This window comes from Bemisia tabaci, chromosome 1, assembly GCF_918797505.1.
Source record: "Bemisia tabaci chromosome 1, PGI_BMITA_v3".
Classification (NCBI taxonomy): Eukaryota; Metazoa; Arthropoda; class Insecta; order Hemiptera; family Aleyrodidae; genus Bemisia; species Bemisia tabaci.
In genome coordinates, this window is record NC_092793.1 from 55036378 (window position 1) to 55057997 (window position 21620).

The 21620-nt window shown below is 38.5% G+C and overlaps 1 protein-coding gene across 1 annotated transcript in view; it reads left to right on the top strand.

Moving 5' to 3' along the window:
* Positions 1-21620, top strand: part of LOC140225312 (uncharacterized) — a gene marked incomplete in the record, with an annotated part of 390485 nt that overhangs the window by 74844 nt on the left and 294021 nt on the right.

Consider the following 21620-nt stretch of genomic DNA (forward strand, 5'->3'; position numbering starts at 1 on the left):
TGGGCACAAAGCTGGATCTCTTTTCCTGAGGATGATTGAATATTCCACTGCTGTTTTTTCATTGATTTGACATTTTTTTTTTTTTTTTTTTTTTTTTTTTTAATTTTTTTTTTTTTTATTTTTTAATTTTTTTTTGTCATGATAGGTCATTTATTTAAATAACATTGATGACAGAAAGTATTTAACAACATGGTAATAACTATAGTAATAGATGTTAAGTAGAGAGTATTGCAGTATTGTAAATAATAAACAAGCAGGAAGCTCCAACGCATTGGCGTCGGAGAGCGGCTCTGGGGGTAGTAGTTGTAGTCAAGAATGAGGGCCTAGACACATTTTGTCATTGATGTACAATCCGACAACTGTCGATTCATGTTTTGTAACTTAGCAGATTTACGTAGCCGGTGTATAAATGAGTATTGGGCTTTGATATGGCGAATACATGGCATTATCACTTGTTGTATACTTTTAATTTTGAAAGCTCTTTGGAGGTCCGCTTCCTAAAAAATCTCTGGTTGATAAGTCGTTTAGCGAGGCTGCAAAAAATTTGCATTTTTATATCTGAAAGTGTAGGTATTGGTTTTTTGTATAATTGTTTTTTTGGATTGCTGGAAAAGTAACGCATACTTCTATAATTTAGGACTGAGTCAGGGAAATATAAGGTTCGTTAAATAGTAAATATTCCTAGTACCGTGTGACACTATTGTTAACGAAAAGTTTTTGCAACTTGTCAAAGAGGTTGTTGAATGATCTTCGAATAACTTTTGATGAGCTAGAGGTAATGGTTCTATCTGCAGCTCGTGGACTTCTGTACGATATTTTCCAGAATCATCTAAATTTTCAAAAAGTGTCCGCTTGTTCGATACCCAATTTGCTCATTCATGCATACAAGGAGAAGCGCATGAAAGCTTTAGCAGACATTTTGGAGATGAATCAAGAATTAGATGAAGAATTTATGACTTAAATCACGGCACCTTAATCACGGGATGACCTTAATTACGGCAACTATTTATTGTCCATGAGATGCAGATGGTTCCATTTCCCTAGCTCATCAAAAGGTATTCGAAGATCAATTTCATCAGCCACCCGTACGAACCACGTTTCTAGTGACCCGTACTTGCTTCGCACGTATGAAACATACAATCAGAGAAAACAGAATTCATCTTACAATAATCAATAATCAGTAGGACATGAATCGTTGCGATGTATAATACGACATTATAATGCGGCATTACTATTGTAATTCATTTTAATGTTTAGGGGCATTATAAATCATTATTGCCACGTCGGAATGAAATGTTGTAGACTGAATTGAAAAGCATGTTGGCAAAATTTATTATAAAAATAGTATAACATGTAGGTACATAACATAAAGGTAATACAAATTAAATGATTAGAGCGTGTATATTTCATTACATTATAGGTATATTACAATCATTTTTGTCATTGTTGGAAATTTTGATAGTTTGAATTTTGATAGTTGATAGTTGATAGTTTGAGAGTTGAAAATTTGGTTATTTTATTTAGTTAAGGTGATTCGATAGACGCCATATTTTGTGTCAGAATGGCATGCGACATATCCCATCAATTGGTTCCATTTTTTCATTTACTCATCATTTTTCTCCAATTTTAAGTTTCGCAATTCTGTTTTCAGGAGACTAAAGCACTCACTTATCAATTTGTATATTTATATTGAGTTAAGGGTAGAGACGTATTCCTCACCGGAATTGAGGAATGGAGGTGTTACAGTAAGTCCGGCATTAGGTTCCATTTCGACATCAGCGACGATCAACGCTACGATACTGGAAGCCAGTCTTCCGATATTAAATCCCTAGCGGGGAAGAAAAAAAATGCCTAGATTTCGCTAAAAATCCCTAAATCCCCAGATTTGCTCAAATATACTTAAAAAATCCCTAGATTTTGCAAAAAGCGCCATTTTTTTATGAAGAATCATGATGTCATTCGATGTAGCGATTTGCAATATTTAAATCTGATTGGCTCGTTTGAATTTTGGCGCTCTCTGAAAGCAGTGCTAATCCAGACCAATAAAATGAAAGAATATTAGTTGATTTCTTATTATTAACAGGTTGAATGCAGTTGAATGTCAAGTACATCGAAGGACGCAATCGTTTTAATTTCCGGCTTATTTGCGGGAAAATAGTGTTGCCAAAAAGGCCTACAAAATATAGATGAAAAAATGTTTTCGATTGTCGAAGCTAGAATTGAGGTTAAAAAGTTGATTTTTGGTAACTTTACCTCATCAAAAAAAAATCCCTAGATTTCCTGAAAAATCCCTAAATCCCTGGAAATTCCGGAAAATCCCTAAATCTAGGAATAAACTCTTAGACATCGGATGGCTGTTGGAAGCATTAGAGTCAACATTTGAAACGCTGCTGCAGAATTTGCCGGGGAGTATAATCGAGTGTTGAAAGTCAGTAGAATTGAACAATGTAATAATTGCTTTCCGAAATAAGCGTTATAATAAAAAAACAACGAATCTGAACTGTTAATACTGGAACACACCTTCTGTAAATGTACCTTGCGAGAGATAAGTAAAAAAATAGATGTACTGGAGGAGAAGTGCTTCTCCACAGAGTTTGAAGAAGGAAAAAAAATGCCCAAATTTACTTACTTCAGCATTTTCGGCAAAATCACTGCAATTTCCGAACCTTTTTCTGGCCAGGGGCCAAAATTAAATGATTATGAAGGGCCACTTAGATGTTGTAGATAAAAATAGGACTGTTGAAAAAGTCGCCGTTTTCAATAAATATGTACCCGGAATGGAAGACATCTAGGGGAAAATTGTTACGATTTTCCGATGCAAATATTTTCCTACAATCTATTTTCCTGCGTTTTGGGATTGTACGTACTAAGCAGGCTAAGGGCCCGTTCGCCAAAACTAATCGGAACTGTATGAATGAATTGCTCCTTTTAAAAATCAAAACAATATCGAATTGCGATATATTACACAGTTAAGATAGGGCTATGTCCTGTCGTAAGCGGCGACATAAAGTCGATATCATTTCAATAATCGCCCCAATGGCCACGATAGTTGTTAGACGTTTACGGTTTCCCTGGTAACCTTTGTTTGCTATCAGCTGATATCGAGTAAATGACTAGGAAGCTCCAACCCAGTGGTTAAAGCTTCCTTAACCGCGAAAACTTTAAAATTCAAATTTTCAAATTTTGAACGTAAAGTACATTTTTTCCATCACGAGATAAAAGCACAAACAAGTTTTGAATTGTTGACTGTATCACCATGATTCCAAAAATACAATACACAACATAGCATTGACTAACAATAAAACAGTATGCAATAAAATAAAGTCATGACAAGGAACATAGCCGAAAATGGCGCCGATTCCCATCAACCAACGCGCGGTCTCTACAATGTAACATGCTGCATTGATACTCCCCAGCTGGGACCGTCCGGAATAGCAGCTCTAGTGCAAGCACCAGAGCCGCTAAAAAGAAGTTAGAAAAAGTGTAAATAGCAGATTGGAAAATACAAATAGCTAATTAATTAATGAAGTATAATATGTATGTAAGTAAAAAAATTAATTAGGAGATGACTTCCCGAGACACGCCGGAATTACCAGAAGGTATATCTTCGCTTGGAGATTGACAAATATTTTATTCTTAACGATTTTTGAATTTAATAACATTTAAATGTTTCAATGTGCTGGATGCTAGATAGCCTGTCGAACAGAGCTTATGCTTTGAAGAAGAAGTTCAGCAAATTTTGATTTAAGTACAATCTCGTGCGACGAGCTCACACACACAAAAAAAAAATAATGAAAATATACAACTCTCAGAGTGTGTGAAGAATATGAATGCAAGTCGTAGCAAAAGGAGGAAATGCAAACGTCCATTATTTTTATGGGAACTCTTATCATTAGAAATACAAGACATTTTCGGGAGGAAAATCCCAAAAGCGATCGCAAAGTGTTCAGCTTCAGAGGATGCACAATCGATTAACATTTTTTTTGGTTGTTTTTTTTATTCTTATTTTCTTTTTTTTATGTCGGTGTGTGTGTGTGGGTTGCACAAGATGATCTGAAAATTTCTATGAAAGCTTTTTTTTAGTCATTTTTCTCGAAAGTGGCTCAATTGCGGTGAAGATTTGCCAAGAGCGTTCCTTGATTTGACTTAATTCATGACAACTCTTGGAAAATATTCTAGATACAAGCTTACTCGTATATGAAATAAATACCAATAAAAAACCAGAACAGTCAAAAATGAATAAATCGTCATTAAATCAAATTTTAGAAAAGTGTGTATGGAAACAACATGTATTGAGAAGACCAAGTAATATATCTGAATATAGTTTAAATCATTCAGTTTCCAGAATATTCATGAGCATTTTCTTCTCCTAGTTCCATTATGGACTGAATGATGAATTTAAAACCACGCAATGTGCCTAGACATACTGCAGACAGTATATCAACGAAGGAAATTTCGGGCCCAAAATTGATATACATTGATAATCGGAAGATGTTGCATCATCTGACAATGACGCTATCATAACAGCAAGCAAATTGTGGGTAAATTAAAGACATTGTAATAAATTAGACCTTGTTTCGCGAACAAAAGAACAAAGTAAACCAACAGATAACAAAAAGATAACATGTACGCAGGCTGTTTCAAAAGTAAGTAGTCAGCTGCTGCTCTTTCAAAATAATTGATGCTAGAGATATGAACTATGTCTTATTTTCAAGAAAAAATCCAAAGCTGTCAATCGAGACCAAGATCAGCTAATTTTCTCAAATCTCAGGTGAGTTTTGACAACTTGAGTGATAAATTATGAAATGCCGCGCCCACGAAATTTTAACGAAAAAAATTTTAAAGCCAAAATTGTCGATATCAATTTTCCGATGCACTTTATTAAAAAAATAATAACTTGGAAATACTTTATTTGATGCGACGTCGCAAGATTGTCCGCTTGTCGCGCAATGGATGTCTTTATCGTGGAAACGGGCAATCGCAGCATCGACTTGGTGCAGAATCGTGATTCCTCTACTAGAGCGCTTGAACTTGCCAAATGTTGATCATTTTTAATGTTTTTTTTTTTTTTTTTTTTTTTTTTTTTTTTTTTTTTTTAGAATAATTGTTTGCATAAGTAAAGGGAAGAGAGAAGAAAATTGTTTTGAAAAAAAAAAAACATGTTTTTGATCCATAAAGGAAATCCAAAAAGTGAGGCCAGCAAATTGATTGTCAATGGGATTTTTGACATAGGCGGATCCAGACACTGCGAAAGCGGGAGTCTTGGGAGCGAAATTTCGAAATTTTAAAGCATGTAGTACGTGCATTTTGAGTCACTTTTGTCTCGCATAACTACCAAATAAAAACGTCCTTCCTTCTTTTTTCTGCCGTCTCTTTCCTTCCTTTTTCTTCGTCTTTTTTTTGAAAATCTGTGGCGATCCGCGTAAGATTTTCGACGACATCTTAGAAAAACATTTTTACAAAATTGTGTCTAAATTGACATTATTAACTTCAAAAATGCATTAAGGACAATAAAAAATACTTGTGGAAACAACCAGACCTTTCAATAAATGTAGAGATGAGGATTGAAACTTTCGGACCAGGTACACAAGAATATGTATTTCAGTCAAAAACTCGGGTGCTGCTTTTCACCTTCTTCCAAAATTATCGTAACTTCGGCTGTGTTAGAGCAATCTTGGCTTCAATTGATTAGAGTACCTAGGATTTGGTTTGTAAAATGAGACCAAGTTCATGTCTAAGCACTGAAAAAGAAGCTCCAGCTGTGAAAGCCGTATTGACGGGATATATGGACATACTATCCGTTTTGGGCTCAGAAGTCGAAAGTTCCGGGTTCTAAAGCCGTAGCAGTAGCTCTGCCAACTCCGGGTTCAGTCACCGGAGAGCATCATGCATTTAGAAATGGCAACGTTATTCAACTTTCTTTTGGGACAACTCGTTTGCCTAAGTTTTGGTATAGATCTGTAAATAAATTTTACGTAAAAATAATCAAATTTCAAAAAAAAACTATTATCTAAAGTTACAAGCAGCGGAAAACAAAGAGAATGTAAAAGCAGCCCGAAACGGAAACGACAATCGAAAACACAGGAAAATGCGGAAACAAGGCTAAAATACAAAATATAAAGGCAGGGCGTTTCGGTACCTTACGGCACCATTAGCAACTGCTAAAATAGAATTAAAAATAAAAAAGAAATTAAAATAAAACCAGCAAACGGCGTTACATGGTTAAATTGGTATTGAAATGACTTTTCAAGTCATTTGCTGGTTTTTATTTTAATTTCTTTTTCATTTTCAATTCTATTTTAGCAGTTGATAATGGTGCCGTAAGGTACCGAAACGCCCTGCCTTTGTATTTGGTATTTTAGCCTTTTTCCCGCATTTTCCTGTGTTTTCGATTGTTAAAAACAGCTATTTGCTGAGAATTGGAAAATTTGAGAAAATTTGAAACATTATACGAGGTTTAAGAATTAGTTACATAAAAACCTAAAATAAACATTTAAAGCATATTGACCCCTTTAGGAAACTTCATAGCATTTCTATGTTCTTTAAAATTTACTTTAATGCATTAGTTTATGAAAGTAAACTCGAGCTTTCGTACCTTCCAGTTTTTTTTTTTTAATTTCCCCCTCTTATCATACTCTATAATATGAGATCATAAGAGTAACGCATAAAGCATAACGCTTTCGAGGCGGGTTGGACCACGAAGTAGTCAGAGGGCGTATCCCCTTGTTGTCATAAAAACACTTCAAAACACACCTCCGACGCAATGAAACTTTTACGACGATTCACCATGTTAAAGTACAGTTGAGGAATCCTAGGCTACACTATCCAATGCATCGGTCGCTTCAAAATGTGACCTTTAAATTACACTCACGATTTTGTTCATGCACACACAACTTCACTCGACTTCTAAAGTAGAGAGCCCGAATAATACGTTAATGAAATAATTTTGGGGACAGTTTAACGCATTGCAACATTATGATGTGAGAAAAGCTTACGTGAAAATTTTGATCTCACATGCTAAAATTTAAGTAAAACTATCAAAAGTTCAAAGGATTGCGCTTGGTATATGTTCGGGAGAACTCCATACGTATCATCTCGCAGTTGGTACTTCTGTCTGAATGATTGCACCCGAAAGGAATCCGAGAAAGACGAAAGAGCCCACTTTTCGCGTAGTTTGTGTCTCTGAATTACTGTGACTCTTGTTGTATTCAAGAGCGGCGAAACAAGTTATTGAAATGTGAAAAGAATAAAAAGCAGCATTAAAGTTTTGCAACGATTTTGACTTGTTTTTGGCCGAAGACAAGAAAAAAAATTCCCGTACTTGAATCAAATTAAAATTTTGATTGAAATATTTTCTTCGAGAGAAACATAGAAGAAAGTCCTCAACGAATAAACTCTCATTTCTCAATAAACTTGGTTCCTCTCTGCCGAACTCGATCCAACTGTTTAAATAACTTCCGACAACGTTATATATTTTAACTATTGGCACCATCCAATTATTTAAGAGCGTAATTTGTATACGTTACCAAAACGGTAAAACGTTTCTCTTTCTGTCTGGTTTATTTCATAAGAAACCCTTTACCGTAGGAAAGGGCTAAGCATATTTAAGTATAAATACATATCGACGACGTAAGTCCGCAATCACATATCTCGTTTGCGGTGTCTGAAAATCTCCGCTTCTATGTTATTTTTTTAAAGGAGAACAAATTGGCATCGTTCCTTGAAGTTTATGCAGAGTTTTCTTCGCACAGAGAAAAAAAATCACGGCAGTTTTCAATAATTGCCGTTGAGTAGTTTTCTGTCTAAAAAATAAAGTATGACAGGAAGTCTGCGACGTCGCAAACCGAGTTATGTTATTGCGGACTTAACACCGTCAATATATGTTTTTTGTCTTTTTTTGCTTTTCGGTATGCTCTTGTTCTACGTTTTTCATGTCAGTATCTGTACGAATACTGCTTTGAAATTTTCTTGCAGTTGTGTATTATACAAATAAAAAAGTACACGGAGAAAAAAACCTCGTGCGTGGGACCTGAAGTTTAGAGGTCTAGCTATCGAGGTTTGGATCACACATCTGAAACTTCAGTTCTTACATCTGAAGTACTTCAGATGTGAGAACCGAAGTTTTTCGGATGTGAGAACCGAAGATCTTCGGATGTGAAAACTGAAGACGTAAGAACTGAAGTTTCAGATGTGTGATCCAAACCTCAGCAGCTGCACCTTAAGTGTTCGGATGCTCGATCCGAAAACTTGTGAGATCCATATGACCTAAACTCCGGGTCCCACGCACGAAGTTTTTTTCTCCGTGTAAAATAAACAAATGTAACTTTTTTAAAATCACTGCTGCTTCTTTTCTGATCGATGAGTAAGATAAAAAAATTACGCACACTTCAGATTGCTAAATTTCGGATGTTTAAAAACAAGTAACCAAGAGATTTTTTTGAAATTTAATGTGCATTTTCTCCACTTACTCAAAAATATTTACGAAGCTTTCGTGGAAACAGTTTGACTAGTGCTCTTTTGAAAATATAAAGCTTAATCAGACATTGCTAAACGTTGCCATGTAAATACGTATTATTCAACTTTAGTCATTGTTTTACTTTCGAATGAAATTTTAAAAAATAAAAATTTACATTCTATATTTTTATAGGGGATGTTCTGATTATTATCTGCATAACAGTACCTTAGTATCCTCTCGCGCTGTCGAAGGAGTAAACAACTAATACAGGTTACAACTAATACAGAACAACGCACAATGCACATGTGTGGGTGAGTGCTTCTCAGTGAATTTTAATCGCGCTTTTGATCAGTTAAGTTTATCAATTGGACGTAACTGTGCTAAAAGGAACTATGTGCATAGGGTTTGCGCGAGAAATTGTTCCTTTTAGCATAAATAAGTCCAATTATACCTTCATTTGAGGTCAAAAACTTTGTAATCTACTACGAATCAGGACAAGTTTATCTCATGCGTAAGCTTTTACAATTTGCGAAAACTTTGTAAAGGGACAAACATGTAGCATAAAATAAAAAAAGAAGGAGATAAATAAATCATTGATATAAACTTCGAAGGATTCTACCTTTCAGTCAATTCCACCATTTTCTATTTCACTCGAGAGGTTGCCAGATTGTGCGATAAATGTGAATATTTTACATGGAATTGAACTGGGAAAAGTGCTGAAGAAGCAACTTTTCCGGCAACAGTAGTCAGTCCAAGAGGGACGAGAGGCAGCTTTCCTGGGAAAACCCATGATTTAGCCAGAATTATTATCGAAACAAATTGGTTCCGTTTGAAGCATCAAATGTATACCAGGGGAAAACTATTTTAAAATAGTAATTGTAAATGAACACGGATGCTACAAAAAAAGAAAAAAATGCAAGGAAAAGGGAATGAAATGAGGATATAATTACTTATGCAATCACAGAAAATAAAACAAAAACATCAGAGCAATGTATATGCAATAAAGAGAGAGAAAAAAAAAACAAACAAACAAACAAACATGTGGGCTCATACCGATTCGGAACTCGAACTATACTATCGTTGAGCTGTTCTTCTTAGGAAGTAAAGATGAACTTTTACTACTTCAGCAAGTCAAATTGTGGAAGGAGATCTATACTATCGTTGAGCTGTTCTTCTTAGGAATTCAATCTTCTTAGGAAGTAAAGATGAACTTTTACTACTTCAGCAAGTCAAATTGTGGAAGGTGATCCACGTACGGTTGTCACTTTTCTCCACCTGATGAGACTGACGTCCCCGTCAAATGCGTTTTTCAAGAAATGATCAATCCCCAATTCCCCATCATTGCCTCATCTCCATAAATTTATCGATGTGCAAGCGATGACTTGCTCCGGTAACAAAATTATTTTTGTCTCGAGAGTCTCAAAAATGTACACATCATAGTGATCAAATGTCCAACTATAATCAGAAAAACGGCTCGCGGAGCGAATGACCGGGGGTCCGGGGGGCGCAGCCCCTTGGCCATGCGTGACGGACGCGCGAAGCGCGTCCAGAACGGTTAGTAAGTACAAGTAATAATATTCATAATTGGACTACATTTTGCAATTTGGAACTATATAAATTCCAGCCCGGTTTAAAAACTACTTACGTGCCATTAGTTTCCCTATGCACATAAGTGTTTTTCCAGGAGAGCCAGAATTTTTAGTTCCAAATTGCAAAATGCAGTCCAACTTATGAATCTTCAGGAGATGAACTATTTTAGTCATAAGTATAGTTCTGAGAGAACGTTTTCCTGTGTGGTCATTACAATGAGCCTTGAGGAGTTAGAGATAATATTTTTATCGTGATTCATGCTCCTGTGATTTATCAATTTTGACATGGTGAAGTTATGGAAAAGTAACTTTCATTTTCTTTCGATTTGTTGTGATTAGCTGATGGACGTGCGTAAAAATAATGTGATGATCAACAGAAATTATCAATAAAGAGGATCATAAAATTTAACTGTTTCAGTGAGCGTGGCATTGATTACGCCCTGTCAATAGGATTTAATTTCATTTAGATCAATTAGTCTGTCTGGCCACCTTTAGTAAAAGCCATTAGCTCAAAGTCGTGAGGCTCGTTTACGTAAACTACAAACAGATTTAATCTACTGATTAGCAGAGACCTTCTCATTTATACGATCACTTCAGATGCAGTCGAGACAGGTCTATGCACCTTAATGGTGGTGGTGGGGGGGGGACTGCGACTCTCCTAAAGCCTCAAAAATGGAAATGGAAATAAAAATAGAGGAAAGGGATGGATTGATAGGACAAAATGAAAGGAACGGAACGGAAAGGAGGTAAAAGGACATGCCTTAATGTATTATAATCAAAAGCTGTAAATGAAATTGTATAATATAAATTCATTAAAGAGAAGCTGTTGAAGGGTCTACAGTTTTCAAAAAAAAAAAAAAATTTAAAAAACTTGCGAGTCCTCTGAACGCCTCAACTCTGTTTAGACTGATCGCAAGTCGATTGAGTTGCGTCGACTCCTTTACTCGAATCATAACAGGTATAACTGAAAATTTAAGGATTTCCCAGCGAAAGTTCGTATCCGTCCAAGAAACAAGCAAACTTCCAGGAAGTTATTTTAAGCATTTTCCGGGAGAAGAAGAACTCGCGAATTCCAACGGTAACGGCTAATGGATTCACGTGAAGAAAGAAGGTGGAGAATCGTTGGTTGCGGAGTGCGGATTCTGATGAAACATTAAACTAAAGGTTGAGAAAAGGGCAGGCATGATCGTCGTGAAAAGTGGAATCAGTGGTTGCTCCCACTACGTGTCGAGTTTGGAATGAATGTTTAAACTCCATCAATAATTCACGGCGTATTTTGGGTGTAAGCTGGATGATGACGAAAAAAAGGTTGGTGAGAGAAATCCTGGGCAAGGAATTGAAATGGGCAATGCTGTCAGATTTTCAGCATGGAACAGTAAATGCTGTAGCTGTTCAATGAAGCTGCGCTGTCGGAGCTCCATGCTCTCTGAAATCAAGTTTCAAACATTCTGAATTCATGGATTTTATAATGTCATTCGCTATCTCTTTACAAGTATTTTCATCAAATCAAGGGTCGTGACGAGTCAGTATACTTGAACTTTAATGGATTTACAAATCCTCGATTATTTTTGATTTTTGATAAACCTCCGAAATTTATCGGGAAGTCGTGTAGTTCCACCTCATGTGGGTATCTAGGTCACAATCTGTGGAAGATTGGTTTTTTTAAGAGATATTATTTGCTCCAAGTAAAGTTTATTTCTCCGCCAAGAAAGAAAAAAAAACCCCAATAGTGTATTTTCTTCGGAAAATACACGTTAAGGAAATTTTTGGAATTGAGTTTCGAACGCTTGCACCATTATACCTCGCTTTGATACGTCCCTCAGTTTTTACAGACATTGCTTATACATACATAATACATATACATTTGAGTAGAGTACCTATATTGAGAAAGTATGGCCACTGGGGTTACCATCTCTGATTGGCTCAGCCATCTTAGGCTAAATGGAGCCCTTAGGACCCAAAAATGGCGGGCGCCATAAATTAATGTAATGCAAATTGACTCAAAATGTAGTTTTCTTTGCTTATCGTAACGAGAAATTTACTCAAATGCACTATTGCGACATCTTTACATATTTTTAAGGCTAATCGTGTGCAATTTTTGAGAAAAATTATCTTAGATGTAGTAAGGTTGGCAGCAAGTGCGGTTGGTGATAACCGTCAAAAGTTGGCAATGACCCCCCTCCCATCCACAAAAACCAAAACAAAGCACCGCCATTTTTGGGTCCTAAGCCTCTCCATGGGGCCCAGTGGCCATACTCTCTCAATATAGGTACTCTACATTTGAGGGATCCGACAACTACAACGACACTTTGGATGCTCTGTCTGTAGTATACCTCGAAAAATTAAGGCGCAGAGTGGATCAGAGCTGAATTTAAGCTCCTCCTTCCAGCTTACCTACCGGTCACCTACCTGTGCGTGCATAGGGCTACCATCTATCCCCTCCTTCTTTCTTGCCTTGCTCTATCTCTGTCTCAAGAACTCAGTTTAACGAGAATTTTGTTTTATCAGCTTGTGATCAGTTGTGTAGGTACTTCCCGATTACTGAAACTTTAATCCGTGTTCCGTCAGAATTGAAAGAAGGAAAGCACGATATTACAATTGATTCAGTTTTCCCCCTCTCTTCATTGATATTCTCGTCGCACATTTTTTGCGTGCATCTTTAGGGTAGATGAAAACAATTTTAAAAAAAAAAATTCAAAAGAAGTATCTCTGCATTCAATATTAAAAGAGACAACTTTTAGGCCGCGTTTGTAACATGGCGAATTCAGTTATTCCGAAAATGAAAGAAATCGGGTCATTTTTTAATTGAAGGATAACGGATGGAGATCATTACCCGTCGATAGCTTACAAATCGACCTAATAGAATTCTGGCTCCAAGTCCAACAAGCATGAACATTATTACATGTGTCTGAGATTTGTGAGTACATACTGAAGGTGGGAGCCTATTTTTATGGTTTCTAATGCGCTCATTTGCGTCAATATTACGAGAAAATGATTCATATTTTGTCGTAGTACATCAAAAACAGCAGTTGTTTTAGTCAAAGTAATGACAGTTCAAGGAAAAACCGAGAAAACGAACCTTAATTTGTCAACATTGTGGAAGGGGCGAAGCTAATTCATCGCGCTCCTGTCATCGCTAATTCGCTCCCCTCTTTCCTCTTGTTTCGTCACCTCGGAACAAGTGAGGTGACAAAATAATAATATGATTACGTCGTCAAGTGGAGTGCTAATTATCAAAGTTCTGCAGTCTTGGTAAAAAAAAACCCATCCGGAGAAGCGAAGACGCGCCCTTCATTTTCAGATAAAAGTCGTTACTCGATCAACACTTCATAAACTCGCGTGGAGGAAGGGGAGTGAATGGTATAATAAAAGATAACAACCTAAAGTATGCTTGGTTTTTCTTGCGTATCTTTTGTCCGCCGTGGGTTTTTTTTCATTTATTTATTATTACTATTAACAATACAAAGATTTTATAAAAACTTTGCCTCGGAAAATGGCTTGTGTGTTATAAGCACCGCTCGTTAAGGTATCCTTTCTCTTAAAGCCAGTAGCAATGTAGATTGGCGGCAGCCACGATTATATTACAAATGTAAACATTGCTGTATGTTACACGTATGTCAACGTGAGGAATTTTCATTTGCGTTTCTTGAATGCTACTCGAGGAAATTATCGTTACGACAGTGAAAGGGAACTGACGAAATGAAAAAGGAGTGCGGGAATAAGGACCCAAGAATTTTGAGACCGTAAATACCATGTGAGCCTTACGACGGTCTCTGGCGTTATCGAAAGTAAATAGTCGAATCGAGCAGTTTCTCTAGCTTCGCAGTTCTACAATTGAATCCTTCAGCTGATACCTCATTGCCTATTTTTGAAAAGGAGCTCTTAGTCCGTCAGTATTTTAGACGCAAACATTGATCTGAGTGCGAATTTTCCTTACCACTCTGAACCTCATAATTCGAAAGTGGTAACATTTTAAAAATTTGAAATAAATATCGATTCAAACCCCATGTCTAATCGAAACAACTCCAAAACGATCCCAAATGCTGCGGAAAGTTCCCGCTTATTCGTTCAAAACATCATCTCATCAAAGCTACGTCGAAGATATAAAATGTTCCGAATCTAACTAAAGCTATCGAAGCTATCGATAGATATTCTAAATTATCTCTATGACATTTGGACCCCCAAAACGTATGGAATTCTCTGCGAAAAATTAATTTTTAAGGGAGATGTTACTGTGGGCCTCAACACCATTTTAGCTCATGATACAGCTAACTGTTGATTGGTGTATTCTTCTCTTCTTTACATGTGTTTCGAAGAAAGTAATTTTTTTGTTTTGTTCTGTTTCAGGTAAGAATATCATGTCTACACAAAAAAACGATACGCAAGAAGTGGCAATACTGTTTTCGTCCATTTATAAATAATCGATTGCAGGCGAGATTTTGCCTTGATGCATATCAATTTTTTACATACCTTTAAAGGGACGAATCCAGTATTTCTAACAAAAATCCCAATGAAAACTGTCATGTGAGTTGATACCTCTCTTATTCTTTTTAATGTCTAGAAAAGTTTTTTGCCGTCGGTTTTTTTATCAAACCATCCAATTAAATGGTGGACTAACTATAGGGTCTTTCGTGGGTTTCTGTTAGTTAGTGTATTAATTTACCTACCTCCTTCATCGATTGCAACCACCCGCTTCCATCAATAGAATCCCTCCAAACTCCCTACGTCTTCTTTTTCTATCGCTTTGTCCCCCAATTTCAAGAATCAGCCCGCGCGCAGGACGAGCTGATCTGATCAGCCACCATGCAGTTTCACCGCACGAAAAAGATGCGCCGAGAGCGAGTAATGCAGGAGCGAAGTCGGGAGTTTCGCGGAGCTTTGTAAAGTCCACAAATTTACCGACCGATCTCTAGTTAATGAGGCGTCAAAATATTTTGATTTGTGAGAGCGGGGTGCAAAGTCGGGAGTGTCGCGAACTGAATTTAAATTAGGGTTGCGCCGGTCGGAAGGAGGATGGGCCAAGTTCTAAGTGAGCGGAAATTGGAATCGGTCAGTCCACCACCTCCGCCGCCGCCGCCGCGTCAGTGCCGTAAAGCCACGGCTCCCTCGGCAGCGCGCTGTGCGAGGTGGGCCGCGCGACCGGATGCAATGATTTCAAATCCGGATTTTTAAATAAAACTTTCCGGATTTCGGAAATGTTAAGTCCGGACGTGGGTGAGGCGAGTCATCACGTCAGTGGCTTGAAATAATCGCATCCGGTTGCCGCGGCGAGGTTGACTTCGCGCGGCCGAGCTCGCGTCGAATACTGCCTATGGAACCGGGGCTTCAGCCGGGAGATAAGTCTGCAGCGCCTTAAAGGAAGTGCTCCTTACAGTCACGCGCCCCCTTTCCCGAGCCCTCCATGATGTTGTCTTAATTCCACCAGGGTTGCCACTTTGAGAGATTCCTTTTATTTACCGATGGGGTTCAAAAATTTCCGGACCGCCGAACGGCATGCACTGCAAAAAAAGTCGCTTGGATCTAGAGTCTAGACTCTTAATTATATTGCCAAGAAAAATTACTTTTGATTCAATCTCAGTCTGACTTTTCTTTGAATCAAAGAGCCGAGCCTCTTGATTTAGGCGGATTTCCTTTTGATTCAAGCAAAAATTCTGGTTGAATCAAGAGTATTTTTTCTTGTCAATGTTTTTAAGAGTCTGGACTCTAGATTCAAGCGACTTTTTCCAGTGTATTGGATAAAACTTTAACGGAAAACCTGAGACATCGGAACTAAGAAATGCCCTTTCTGCACCCAGCGCTTCACTGAAAAAAAAGTAGCTTGGATCAAGCATGATGATTCTTGAATTTGCCGCCAAGAATTTTTTTTATCTCGCTTTAAGCTGACTTTTTCTTGATACAAGAAAAATAGTGCTTGAGTTAAGCAATAAAGTAGCGTATATTAACCAGAAAAATTCTTGATTTAAGAAGAAATACTTCTTGGCGGCAAATTTAAGATTATTTTTTTTTCAGTGTTCAATTCGGCAACAACTGCCGGACGGAGGGAAGGAGCGGTCTCCGAGATGCTGACGAGGTGTCAGCGTTGGAAGTCGGTCGCAGGCCCTCTCAGAACAATCATAACAAACTAGCGAATCGGGCCGTTAATTGAGTTCTCTCCGTCGCCTATTAAAAGCTATTGTAGGAGCCCCCATTCACCTCAAGTTCCGTCCGTCCAAAGCTGAAAGCTCTCTCGCTACGCGCATAGTCATAAGACTAAGCCGGACTGCACCCTCCACATCGGCAGAGTTCGCAGAATGAAGTAGTCCTTAAATTAGAGAGCATCACTTGCATTAGAGAGCGTCACTAGCAGTTTCGTTAGACTCGTGAGAATACTGCGGAGACCGGATTGAATAGTCGTTAGTACGCATCCAAAAAGGATTGTCTCGGATGTCTTCAGGACGTCTTATCCAGTGGGGTGGCATGAATGATCGATGTCGATATTTCTCCATTTGAAGCTTTGGTGAAGAATCGATTATCAAGGGGTTCCCTGCGAACACCCTGTTTATCGATCCTTTTCCATAGGTTTGAATGACAGCTCTATCGATATATCGCAAAGCACGCCACGCCACTGGTCTCATCCCCGATTGAGGTGCGCTCCAAATGTATTTATGCAAGAACTTACCTGTGAGCTCGAGTTGTCGTCATAAGCACGTAACATTTTAGCAATACCGACCAATAATTTACCAGCGTGCTCAAGTTTGTAACTCCATAATTTTCTAAACCAGAGTTTCCCTTCAACAGCAGCTACAATTGCTGAAATTAGTAGGCAAAGCTATGCGACAAAAAAGACAAAGATGATATGAAGAAATCTTATTGCTGGAAGCGGGTGGTTGCAATGGATGAAGGAGGTAGGCAATAGATTAGCTAACGGAAACCCACGAGAGACTCTTTAGTTTGTCCATGATTTTCTCTCTTAGTATAGATTAGTAAGAACCACCAATTTGAACCAATATCGCTCCATACTTCTTATTTCTTCTTTTTCTATAGCTTTTTCAGTCGATTTCAACAACCAGCTAGCAGAAACATTTTTCAGAGGAGATTCTAAACTTTTCGTTGACTTGATACATTGTTCCTCCGCCTTGCCAGCAACCGTTCCGTCATAACCTCTATCATTATTCTGCTACGCTGAGGAAAAACGCCGCCGTAAAAACATTAAGCCCTCAAAGAATTTCTCCTGGAAAAACAAAATTTTTCGAAAACCACAATTTTATTTTTATTCAAGTTTTTTAGGAACATTTTTTCACAATTGAAGCCAGCGTAGGTACCTGTAGAATGCTTGGAATATTAATGTACATACTTCCTCCCAATGAAACATTCTTTCCGAGGAAATGTGGTCACTTGACATGTGGGATGTCAAAAAAAAATATTTTTTCTCTTTTTTTTTCTAACACTGGAAAAAAACACATTGGATCTAGAGTCCAGACTCTGAATAACATCGACAAGAAAAAATACTCTTGATTCAATCAGATTTAAGCTTAAATCAAGAACCTGGCCTCTTAATTTGAGCGGGATTCCTTTTGATTTAAGCTTGTATCTGATTGAATCAAGAGTCCTTTTTCTTGTCAATGTTTTCAAGAGTCTGGACTCAGATCCAACGTGTTTTTTTTTCCAGTGAATCATAATCGACTTGCGGCGATATTCGCCTTCGCCGCCCCCCCCCCCCCCTTTACGAATTTCTATGCGAGATGTGATGTTCATACGACGTTTTTGACGTGGCAATATTCATTGAGAACACCTCCCTGTGGCGGGAATGTGACGGGAAGTTTGGAGGATTCCCGAGTCGCATGTCCTAGCCACCGCGGGAGCAAGCCGCAAGCCACAAGCGCGAATTGAAGCAACGACAAAGGAACGCGAGCGCCCGGGAACTTTTTCAGGTGGGAGAGGTGAAACTAGGAAACAGATTCATCTGCGCGGGGCGGCGCGCTCTCGACGTCCCTGTTTTGATAAACGCTCCCACCGCGTCTATTCAAAGAAACGTCGAGGAAATGAGAATTATCGACGCAGGAAATAAACTTTAATTATATATCTGGGCGAGAAGCTTTTCTGTCGGTTCAAGTGTCTGAAAATAAATACCCGCGTCCCGGTTGCATCTAAATAATTAAAAAGTTTGCTCATCGTTCTAACGCGGGGGGGGGGGGGGGGCGGGCGGGCGGGGGCGGACCAAGTCCCAGGTAGGTGTACGTTATGAAAACTGCTCGAGTGAAAGTTTCGAGTTGTTTATGAAGTAATATAATGCAATTTTAGAGTTTGTTCTCTCTTGTAACAAAACACACACGGGCGTATGAGCATTTGAGCGGGGACTTAGCACCTGTTTGAGCCTTCGCATAGGCGATAACATACAGAACAAACTCTGGGGTGGATCCTCCGCCTATCCCAACCCCAACGTTGCCAAAATGATCGGTGCTAGACTCTTGGACCCACGGGTGCAGAAATTGCTCCAGTTAAAACCAAAGCAGAGGTATATTATTGTTAATAATAAAAATGAGTTATTTTCTAACTGTAATACCAGACTAAAATAAAAAATTGTAAATTATTATTGACATACAGAGGCGGATCTAGCAATTTGGCAACACCGGATTTCTGCAATTTGAACCTATGCTAAATAATCGATTCTTTTCGGAGCACCTGGCCCCTCCAAGATTCGATACATTCCCGTAGGTTTAAATGGAGTAAAGACAATGTTGCCAATTTGCTGGATCCGGCATGTGCGCGTGTGCCAGGGAAAATACGTAAGCGCGAGAAGACATAGCATATGGACCGTTAAGCATAAAGGAACCAAGCCACGTCAGCTGTTGCCAAATTTAAGTGGGCATTTTATTTGTTTTACTTGAAAACGGTCGTGCGGGTTTTTGTGCAAATTCCAGTGAATTTTGCATCCCTAAAATGACAGAAATGCTGCCTTTGAAAAGCCACATGTATAGTTTCCAGCACTTGACAGTCTCAGGAAATTTTGATTCTCAAACCTAAGGGAGAGTAAAATGGGAAGCCGCAGCCAACCGTATCGCAGAGACTACATGCTGGACAATGAATCTTTGATTGTAATTATGTGATTGAATCTTTGAATGAAATTATGTGATTGAGTCTAATCCGCATGCGGATTTTAATTCTCTTATGCTAAACATAATTTTGGTGTAGTTTCACTCGAAGCTGCGTTTCGTATGTTTGATGTGCCTAGAATACGCAAAGAACAAGAACGGACAGGGGTTGAGGTTATTGAAGCTGCGGTGAGTTCACATGCACCATGCAGTCAGATGGAGTGTTAATGTTTCGACAGTATAATATGTACTTACCTCCATGAATAAAGTATGCGTGTAATGAAACGCTCGACCAGCAGGATTCCGGGAGGATAAGTTCAAAGGGTCCATTGTTGCCGTATTTCGCACATTGTGCGCGCTTGAAAGAATTTATCATTAGTTAGGCCAGCAGACTATTCTTCAGGCTCGAAAGTAATTAAAGAGTACAGCGAGACGACCCAAAAACGGACAGAGCAACCGACAGAAATGCCAAATCCACCATACTCGAAATGAGATATTTATGCGGTTTTTGCTCTGTCTGGCAACAGAGGAAAGTTTATGTTTCCGACGAATCTGATTAATGAATGCAGTTCCTCTTCACCACCCTTTCCCCCTCCATCTTGCCTTTTCCCTCTTTCGCCCAGCTCTATTTCAATATCCACTTGTCCGTGAGTTTTTTGTGTGTTCATTTGCGTCCAGACCACTTCTATCCTTTCCCGTGGCGAGGCGTGAATGATCGATTCTAGATATTTCCTCATTTAAAGCTATGGTAAAGAATCGATTATCAAGGTGTTCGTTGCGAACACCCTGTATATCGACCCTTCGCCATACGTTTAAATGACAGATCAATCGATGTATCGCAAAACGCGCCACGCCACTGATCCCTTCTCTGCTCCGACGAGACCATTTAAAATATTTGTTTAAGTATCTACATAATTTACAGCTGGGCGCTACTCACCTGGAATGAAACATTAACGCGCTCATTCTGTCGCTCATTTTTAAATTTTTACTTACTGTATAGAAGAATGTAACTGCAGTAAAAAAGCAATAAAAACTGTAATAAATTCAACCAAGGCGGGAGAATAGAATACTGCCACGCGCTGTAACTAATATTTTCACCCCTATGTGACACTTAAAATCAAGGCTCAAACCGCGATAGTCTTTTTCCGACTAGCGTCAAGTTTCCAGTGTTTATGTTACATTCACCTCTTTGAAGGCGTACGCTGTGCCGCAGTCACAGAATCGTGTTTAATAATTGAACTAAAACTAACCTAATTTTCATCCGTTAACCCCTAACGTTGTAATTTTTTTTTTTTTTTTTTTTTTTTTTTTTTTTTTTTTTTTTTTTTTAAATCTCTTAACGGTGAGGAATACTCGCGCCGTGTCGCATCACTTTCCGCTGATGAAATCCACTGGGTCTAAGAGCCGTAACTGTGGGGCAATTAGACATTTCGTCGACTCTCTCACGAAAGAAAGTAACTCCATTTCAGTGTTTCCAAATTTTACCTCGTAAATTGCGTACTAACCAGAAAAAATTTCAGGAATCTCCAATTGAAAATTTCACGATTTTCCTCAGATCTCATGAAAAATTCAGATGAATTGTCGATACAAATTGCGCAGGTACAGTTTTGTAAAATAAATTAATTTTTTGGGTCAAATCGGAAAACTTGGAATGGGTTTAAGTCCCTTCGTCCGGGAGACGATGGAATGCAGGTTGATCCTGGGATCAGATATAATAGGGTGTCTAGTTTAAAGGATTTTCCCGTTTTTCCCGATTCTATCAGGATTGGAGGTCAATCAAGATTTAATTCCGTTTTCATCAGGATTTAAGGAAAAATCGGCCGTAGAATCAGGATATGAGAAAAGTTGGCTGCCCGATCGGATTTTTTTATCGATATATTTTTGTGAAGTTACGTTCGCCTAATTTTTCTCCGCAAAAAATCAGGATTTTTAAACTTATTATATGAAAGCAGTAGCATTAGGATCATGCTCAGGATTTTGCAGTCAGCAATCAGGAAAAATCAGAATTTGCCAAAATGAAAAAATTAGACACCCTGTATTAGGAGTGTAAAAGCTACTATTTCCATCCCTTTTTGCCATGTTTTTTCCCCGTTGAGTCGTTAGCCAATCAGCTCGAAAGCGTTTTTGCGATTATTTCGACGGTGTCCAGGCTCCGGAGGATCCGTTAAAAACGGCTCCAATTAATTTTTAATTAGTTCCGTTGGAGGATGCCTAGGGTGGCCCCGGCTGCGGTCCGAATTAATTAAATTATAAATTATAGCAATCGGAGCGAGTGGAGGCATTTTAGGGGCTCGCTTCAGTGCTGTGCAAACTCAAGGTTATTTACTCGCGAGTTATTAAGTGCGGGGTACCCGCCGGGGTCGGGGCATCCCCCTCCCCCTCCCGCGCGGCTACGCCTGTCGCAGTTCCAATCCGGGGGAGACAAAATGTATTGGTTTATCTTCAACCTCTCTCCGATTTATAGTCGGCTCTAATGAAGTGCCCGACTGCCCGTCGTCAAGCCGC